General features: G+C 58.0%; 1 long non-coding RNA gene across 2 annotated transcripts in view; it reads right to left on the bottom strand.

Moving 5' to 3' along the window:
• LOC110595948 overlaps positions 1-2,351 on the bottom strand; it is a 102,965-nt gene extending 100,614 nt beyond the window's left edge. For both annotated transcript variants that reach the window (XR_002482174.1, XR_002482175.1), the window contains exon 1: positions 2,138-2,351. This is a non-coding gene — a long non-coding RNA (uncharacterized LOC110595948). The remainder of the gene's footprint in view (positions 1-2,137) is intronic.
• Between the last annotated feature and the right edge of the window lie 6,601 nt (positions 2,352-8,952).

Consider the following 8,952-nt stretch of genomic DNA (forward strand, 5'->3'; position numbering starts at 1 on the left):
TGGCCGGGAGCGGCCATTGCACTCCAGTCTGGGTGACAGAGTGAGACTCCAACTCAAAAATTAAATAAATAAATAAATAAGTAAGTAAATAAATAAATAGCCCTGGGCTAGTGACAGGGTTCCTCAGAGCCTCAAGGATCTCAACCGTAAGATGGGCACACCATTGCTCGCCTGGTAGGATTGCTGGGTGAGTCAGGTGCTCAAAAAACAAGTGTCTCCCTTTTGTCTGCCCTTTACTTATTTTATTGTTTTTAAATTTGATTTTTGGAGCAGCGAGGTCTTGCTATGTTGCCCAAGCTGAACCTGAACTCCTGGTCTCAAGCGATCCTCCCACCTCGGCCTCCAAAGGCGCCGGGATGACAGGCGTGAGCCACCATGCCCGGACTGTTCGTGCTTTTCAAAGAGGCTGAAGAAGACCTTGAATGAGAGTCATCATCTGCTCAGGGCAACTCTGATGCGAAAATAAAGTGCCTACGCTGCGTCTAGCCCATGAGCAAGACAGATGTGTTTCCTGGCCTCAGAAAGATCACTGTCCAGTGGGGGAGAGAAAGACGTGAAGTCACATGACATGCACAGATGGACATGAAGTTACAGCCCAGCTAGGAGCCGCAGCCAAGAGCAGCTTGAGGTCAGAGGGCCGCTGCTTACACTAGCATGTTGGAAAGCTTGTCTGGGACAGGTCAGCAGGCCTGAGCAGAACCAGGAACCCAATCAGAGATGGACCCAAGGCCCCGCCCCAAGCGAAGGCTCGGCAGCCAAGCACCGGGTGGCCTCAGGTGACCGCAGATTGGGCCACCTGCCGTGTGAGCTGTGCCACCCTCCGGGCGGCTCAGAGCTAAGGCAGGCATCCTCGCACGCACAGTCACTCAATTCCCCGAGTCCGGACACAAAAAGCCAGTCCTTCTGCTTGTCACCTGCGGATGGCAGCCCGGCTACTCTCTCCCTCCTGCGGACAACAGGCTCCTGACTTGTCACTTGGCCTTCCTATGGGCTCCAGGGACTGTGACCTTTAATCAACCATCCACGCCAACCGGCAGTGCCCGGGTCACAGTCCAGCACCGCAGACCTGGCTCTGCTCAGGAAACCTGCCCAGGGCCAAGGAAGGCCCACTGTGCCCAGAAGCTGCCCAGCCAACCTCACGCCCACCACGTGTGACGGCCACCTGTGGTCGGCGCCTCCATGTCTACTAGGTGATCCCCACACCGATCTTGTGATGGGTCTCGCTCCTCCCTAGGGAACAGAGAAGGGAGAAGAGCCCAGCAGTCACTGGGGCAGCGACACCCTGTATATGTGGTCAAGACTCACGCCCAGGTCTGCCTGGTTCCATGGACACCTGCCGGCATGCCACCCTTTCAGAACCAACCGTGTGTGCTACGCTGTTCCTTGTTCAAAGCACACTGTTCCTTGCTCCAAACACAGAGCCAAGAAATCTCCCTCATGCACAGCTGCCTACGGGGTCCTCAGCATTTCAATTAACCATTCATTTTTTTTTGAAACAGGGTCTCACTCTGTTGCCCAGGCTGGAGTGTAGTGGCACAATCATAGCTCACCACAGCCTCGACCTCCTGGGCTCAAGTGATCCTCCCACTTCAGCTTCCCAAGGAGCCAGGACTACAGGCACGTGCCATCACACCCTGCTAGTTTTTGTATTTTTTGTACACGGGATCTTGCTGCGTCTTAGGCTGGTCTCGAACCTCTGGCCTCAAGCGATCCTCTCACCTCAGCCTCCCAAATGCTGGGATTACAGGCGTGAGCCACCACCCCCAGCTTAACCATTTGTTCTTAACTCACCCAGAGCCAGTGTGTCACGCCCCACACGAACTCTTCGGGACGCTAGCCGCACCTCAGAGGCACTTAGGTCGGGCAGATGGCGACCCATTTAAGAACCAGGAACACTTGTCAATGGTGACAGGCAGATGACACTCAGCGTGGGGAACAGTGGACTTTCACTTTTCCATCTGTGTCTCAGGCACCAGAACAGGGAGAGGGAGCTCATCCCACACCAGCTGGTTCTGACGGTGGCCACATTCCAGCAAACCCTCCCCTGCCAGCCGGGATGGCCTCACCGCGAGCCCAGTGGACGCCAGACAGAACGTGCACAAGACACGCCACAGGGAGGGGACAGGAACTTACGTACCACAGGAAGTCCCAAGGGGAGCTGGCAGAGACCAAACCAGGCAGGTCTCAGCCCTCACTGGCATGACGGTCCTATGTCCCCGTGGGTATCTGGGCTCCAAGAATCCACCAGGCACTCGCCAGGACCTCCCATGAAGGCTCTTCCAGCATCCCAAGACGTGCCAGGGGTGTGTCATTCCAGCCTGTACGTCCACCAGCTGTGGGACGACCAACCACTGTAAATCCATCAAGCTCAGAAAATCCTGGGACGAGGCTTCACGCAGCAGACAAGCACAGCCATGAGGGGCAACTTTTCAATCTCCATCGGGTCCAAAGATCAGGCCTGCCAGGGACAAGAAGAAACAGTGTTGTCACAATCACAGAAGCAGAGTGGTGCTCATTCATTCTTCCCTCCTCAGAGAGAAACTCACTAAAAATAATTCCCCACTAGGCTGGAGCGGTGCCTCACGTCTGTCAACCCAGCACTTTGGGAGGCAGAGGTGAGAGGATAGCCCGGGGTTCCAGACCAGCCAGGGCAACATGGAGAGACCTTGTCTCTACAACAAATAAAACAATGAGACGGCGTGGTGGCGTGCACCTGTAATTCCAACCACTTGGAAGGATGAGGAGGAAAGATTGCCTGAGCCCAGCAGGTCGAGGCTGCGGTGGCCAGGAGCGTGCCACTGCACTCCAGTCTGGGCGACAGAGTGAGACTCTGACTCAAAAAACAAACAAACAAAAATTCTGGTACCCAGAGAAAGGTGAAGCAGGAGTCAGGGAGGCCTTTGGGTAAGTGTCGCCTCCCATGAGGCAGTCAGAGAAGGAACTTAGGGTGCCCCAGAACTGGCCTGGGCAAGGAGAGGAGGCAGAGGCGAGTTCATAATAAAGATGAAGAGGGGGCCGGGCTCGGTGGCTCAGCCTGTCATCCCGTGCCTTGGGAGGCTGAGGTGAATGGACTGCCTGAGCCCACGGGTCCGAGACCCGCCTGGGCAACTTGGTGAGACCTCATCTCTACAGTAAATCAAAAAATTAGCCGGGTGTGGTAGCCCACACCTATAGCTCCAGCTACTTGGAAGACTGAGGAGGAAGGATCGCAGGAGCCCAGCAGGTCGAGGCTGCGATGGCCGGGAGCGGCCACTGTACTCCAGTCTGGGCGATGGAGTGAGACGCCAACTCAAAAAATAAAAATATAAACAAATAAATAAATAAAGATGAGGAGGGGACAGTGGCTCACGTCTAGAATCCCAGCACACCGGGAGGCTGAGGCAAGAGGATCGCTTGAGTCCAGGAGTTCAAGACCAGCCTGGGCAACAAAGCGAGACCTCATCTCTACAAAAAACAGAAAAATTAGCCGGGCGTGGTGGCGTGTGCCTGTAGTCCCAGCTACGGGGGAGGCTGAGGCAGTAGGATCCCTGGAGCCCAGGAGGTCGAGGCGGTGGTGAGCCGTGGTTGTGCCGCTGCACTCCAGCCCGGGTGACAGAGCCAGACCGTGATTCATGAGAGAAGCCAGCAGCCGCGTGGAGAGCTGACGGCCAGGCCGGCCAGCACACGGCCGAGGCTCCCCCGCAGGGCCGAGAGGTCCGGGCAGGGAGCCCAGAGGGTGAGGGTCAGCGGGTCGGAAGTCGCCCTTTGTTTTGTTTCTTGACCGCGAAACCCTGGCGCGTCTCCAGGCCTTGCGTTGCACCAGGAGCCAGTCTGGGGCGGGGCGGGGCCTGTTCCTTTCTCGCTCATTCGTTCATCTGGGCACCTGGAAGCTCCAAGTACGCCCTGTGTGTGGGCGACGCCGCCGTCTGCCCCATCCGGCGGGCTTCCGCTAGCCCGAGACGCCTGGAGAGCAGGCTGATCCCAACACCCCTCCCCAGTCCCTCATAACGATGACCACTGCCCCACCCGGGATGTTTTTGTCGAGACAGGGTCTCGCTATGTTGTCCAGGCTGGGCTCCAGTGGTCCTCCTGCCTCGGCCTCCTAAAGAACTGAGAGTACAGGCAGACGTCTCCATGACTGGCTTTTTTTTAATAGACAGGGTCTTGCTGTGTTGCCCAGGCTGCCTTCAAGCTCCTGGGCTCAAGCGATCCTCCCTCCTTGGCCTCTCAAAGTGCTGAGATTACAAGTATAAATCACTGTGTCTGGATTTTTTTAATAGACAGGGATCTTGCAATGTTGCCCAGACTGATCAAGTGATCCTCCCACATCAGCCTTCCCAAGTCCTGGGATTACAGGTGTGAGCCACCACACCCAGCCAATGAGCCATCTTCTAGGTGCAGCACCCACAGAGAAACTGAGAACAGGCAGCGAGACTCCCAGTTCCCGGGAGCCTTGGCACACACTCACACACACCAAGAAGCAGCGAGAGAAACCAACGGCCACCCTCCCTTGGACACTTGCAGGGCCAGAAGCAGGCCTCTAGTCACTGGATTCCACCCACAGCCCCGAGCCAGCCTCCATTTCACGGACCGGAGGCTGAGGCTTGAGACCAGCGGCATGCCCAGATGCACACGGCGGAGGCTGGCAGAGCCCACATCCAGCTAGCCTCCCCACCCTCAGGCCTCCCCCTGGCCCTGCCCATCCAGGCGCCACATTTCAGCCCGCCCTGGTGACACCTGCCCGCCAGAGAGGCCTCATCTCTCCCACAACTCCAATGCAAAACCCCCAGCCCGGACTTCTCTTGCAGGCTGGACGGACCAGGTTATGGCACAGAGGACTCAGCTGGCTTCAAGACCCGGAGTGTGAGGCCAGAGGCCTCCTTCCCCGGGGACAGCAGGTCCAGGAAGGCCGCATAGGTGCGGGAAGTAGGTGTGGCTCCCTAGAAGATGGGCATCCCTTCTCATCTGTCTTCACTGGACACGTCCCGCCAATACCAAAGCAAAGCCCTGATCATGGATGCACAGGGTCTTGGGGTGGAGGGAGCAGATCTCAGGCAAGTCACCTCACCTCACTTCATCTTCCAAGCCAGCATGTGATAGGGGCCAGGGTGACGCACGCCTGGCGACCAAAATGGTAGAATGGACTCGGCACGGTGGCTCATGTCTGTAATCCCAGAACTTCTTGGAGGCCAAGGTGAGAGGAGAGCCAGCGCTCAGGGGTTTGAGACCAGCCTGGACAACTTGGCAAAACCTCGGCTCTACTATATATCCAAAAATTAGCTGGGCGTGGTGGTGCGTGCCTGTAGTTCCGACTACTTGGAAGGCTGAGGTGGAAGGATCGCCTGAGTCCAGCAGGTCAAGGCTGCGGTGGCCGTGAGCGTGCCACTGCACTCCAACCTGGGCGACAGAGGGAGACTCCAACTCAAACAAAACCAAACAACAAAATTGACAGGAGTCAGACATCATGACGTCAAGCCAATATGACGTCAGTGTTCACACAAGCTCCCACCTGAGAGAGAAGCCATGACAGAGGAGTGGAAGGATGCCTGCCCTCACCCCACAGCTACCTTGGGGCCTGGGTGGGCTCCCTAAGAGCTGACATTTACACCAACACCTGGAAGTCACTGGGAGAAGTTCCTTGGCAAAAACCACCCATCTGAGGACACTTAGGATGGACAGCTACCCAGAAGCTCAGCTGGTCCCCCATTCACTTGCAAAGCGCAGCTTGGCTACACAGTCAGATGCAGATTGGGGGGTAAATGCCCCCCAAGGAAATGGAGGCACGGTTCCAGGGACACCACACCTAACAAAAAGCACTTCCTGGGGGCTCCTGTCCCCAGCACTTGCAAAATTCACAGGTAATCAAGAAAGATCTTACAAATCAATGAGGGAAACCGGCCAATACACCAAAGGAAAAGCCCAGTTAGCCAAATGCAAATGAGCAAGAAACAGGATGCAGCCAGCCTCACCAGGAGTTCGGAAAAGCCACTTTCACAAGAGGCAGGAGTCCCCTCCTGCCTTCAGAGGCAGGTAGGGCTGCCACAGCAGCCTCTGGCAGCTTCCGTGGAGTGTCACTGGGGACAGAAAGGCCCCTCCTGGGAGGCTGGTGTAGCCCCAACACTTGTGCCTGGGGGCAGTGTGCCGGCTGGTAAGCCCCTTGGAAGGCAGGACAGGGTATGCCTGGGGCCACAGCGCAAGCACAGGGGACACGGATGACCCGCGATGACAAGGACAATAATGCTCATCGCAGACAGCAGGCTGAGTCCGTGTCTGGTCCCAGGCCAGGATCCTTGAGCTCCTTCAGCTGGTTCTCGTAGCAAGTTCACGTCCAAGGGCTTATGATACCCATCAGACAGAGGACAAAAGCTGGTTCGGGGCACCTGTCCTACACAGCCAAGGCCCTACGACAAGGTTTTAAGATGAGGAATGACACCAGACATCACAGGAAGCAAAAAGAGTCAAGAGGCAAGACGCTCTGGAAGCAGGAGGACCTTAAGGGCGGTTGTCACCGAGGGTGAGACGTGGGTGCACCGCGTGTTCTGCTTGAGGCCGTCCTATGTCTTTGGTTTCCACAAATAAACAGAAGAGGCTTGTTGGTCCATTACGGTCTCCTCGGTATCGGGGGCGAGCTGAGGGATGGCGGACCCAAAGCCAGATTCTCAGACCTATCCTGCCAGGACACGGGCCACGTGGCTCTGACAGCACGTCACTGGGCTACACCACTGGGCCACGCCATTGCGTCACGGTTCTCACAGCACACCTCCGGGCCACGTGTTTCTGACGGCCGCTGCTTCCTAACAGGCCAGGAACTAGGCCAGTGGACAAAGACGTGGGTACAGCAGGAACTCATTTCTGGAAAGAACAGCGGAGGAAGTGAGCTTGCAGTTACAAGAGCACACCACGCGTGACAGGAGGACAAAGGTCTACCAAGCGTCAGCCCCTGGGTTTCATTGATGCATCTTGCGACCTCAGAGCCTCCAAGCTCTCCTCTGCCCCTTCCCCCGCCCCCACTGGCCTGAAGCACCAACTTCTCCCAAGACTCAAGTGAAGCAACTCTCCGGCAAGACGGCTCAGGCCACCCAGACGGAGCCTGCAGGCCGCCCCAGCCCCAATGTGTCCCCCAGGATGTCTATGGCAGTCCCCGCCATTCTCGACCACAGGACGTAGTGTCCTGTGCAGCTTCCCGTCAGAAGACGGACGCCGTCAGAGTGAGGACCTTGCTGGCTCTTCTCCATCGGTGCCCTCCAGAGCCTGGCCCTGTCCCCTGTGGGTGGTGGCCAGAAGGACCGTTAGGTGGAAGGGTGGCTGGGTAGGGGGTGGCTGGGTGGCTGGGTGGAAGGGCAATTGGGAGGGAAGGCGGCTGGGTGGAGGGATGGTTATGTGGACAGGCGGTCAGCTGGAAGGACAGCGAGGTGGAAGGTGGCTGGATGGCTGGAGAGAAGGGTGGCTGGTAAAGTAAAATGCAAAAGAATCGTTGGAGAAAAACGCATAAAAGGGTAGAAGGAAGCATCAAAACCCAGATGGAAGAGGCCAAGGGCCGAGGTTCATGCCTGTAATCCCAGCACTTCGGGAGGCTGAGGCAGGAGGATCACTTGAGGCCAGGAGTTCGAGACCAGCCTGGACAACATGGAGAGACACTGTCTCTCCAAAAAAATTAAAAATCAGAAGCCTGGATCAAAGAACAGAGAGAAGCAGAGGAGAAAGGGGATGTTGCAGTGAAACCATCAGGAACAGGAAAGAGACAGGCGGTTCCCAAGCGCAGCACAGCAGCACCCGGAGGGGAAGGGAGGCTGAGGACACGTCCACAGGCACGCCGAGGCTCCCCTGTTGACACAGGGTCATCGGCCAGGCCCCCACCACTCCGGGCATGCTTCGATGTGAAGGACACTCTGCAGGGAGCGTCCCTGCCCCGAGAAGGTCACCCCGTTGGAGAGAGAGAAGGGGCCATGGGACCAAGTGATAGACTCAACCAGAGACAAAGCGCTCGTGGGTGTCACCTCCTCTTTTCTGCAGAAACCGCCTGTCAGCAGACATCGCCCCAGGATGCCCTGCTGCTGAGCTCCCAGGACAACTGTCCCCACAGCTCTGACCTGGACTGCTCAGCCCTCTCCCAGCCTTCGGGGGTCGCATCGGGGAGAACTGGGTCCCCGGGAGATCGTGGCCCTGGGGAGACCCTGGTCCTGGGGAGACCCTAGCCCTGGGGAGACCCTGACCCTGGGGAGACCCTGGCCCTGGGGAGACCGTGGTCCTGGGGAGACCCTGGCCCTGGGGAGACCTTGGTTCTGGCTGGTTGGCAGAGGAGCCGCCTGTTCCCGGTGCCACACCGCACCCCAGCGCCACAGCTGGGAACCGACTCCGCCAGTTGGAGCCAGGCCTCCTGCCCCCGGCGTCTCCACCGGCAGAACCTGCCCCGGCCTCTGGACTGTCGCCAGGAGCCACTGCCCCTCGCCAAGCCGCCGATGGTTCTGGGAAGCGGCCCTCCCCGGAGGCGCACGCACATTCCCTGCAGCCCTGGAACACCATCCGTTCTCATCACGGCCGGCAGCCGCACTCGGGCACAGCCCGTGTGAAAGGAGGCGCTCACGGGGCTTGATGCCACGGCGTGACCCCTGGGGCTCGCCGCACCCACAGAGCACAGGCTGGGGAGATGTCACGCAGGAGGCAGAAGGAGAAAGCCAGCTCCTCTCGGGCCGTGACTCAGCCTCTGGGCTTGCAGGGACAAAGATACAAAGGCTGGCTCAGGGCTCCCGGGTGCCAGGCACTCCATGCGTGAGAATCTTGTTGCACCACCTCTGACCTACGTGGCATCGTTCCCATTTCACAGATGTGGAAATCGAGGCCGCAAGAGGTTAAATAAACAGCAGGCCCAGGTGACTCAACCGCAGGTGACTAAAAAGCCCACACCTGACTCCTGCCCAGATTGCTTGACCCAGAGAGAGAAGAGGGGCAGCTGAGGGACCGCAGGGGGAGTCG

Source organism: Carlito syrichta, unplaced genomic scaffold (genome assembly GCF_000164805.1).
Source record: "Carlito syrichta isolate Samal-C Ts95f unplaced genomic scaffold, Tarsius_syrichta-2.0.1 Scaffold305469, whole genome shotgun sequence".
In the NCBI taxonomy this organism is placed as follows: Eukaryota; Metazoa; Chordata; class Mammalia; order Primates; family Tarsiidae; genus Carlito; species Carlito syrichta.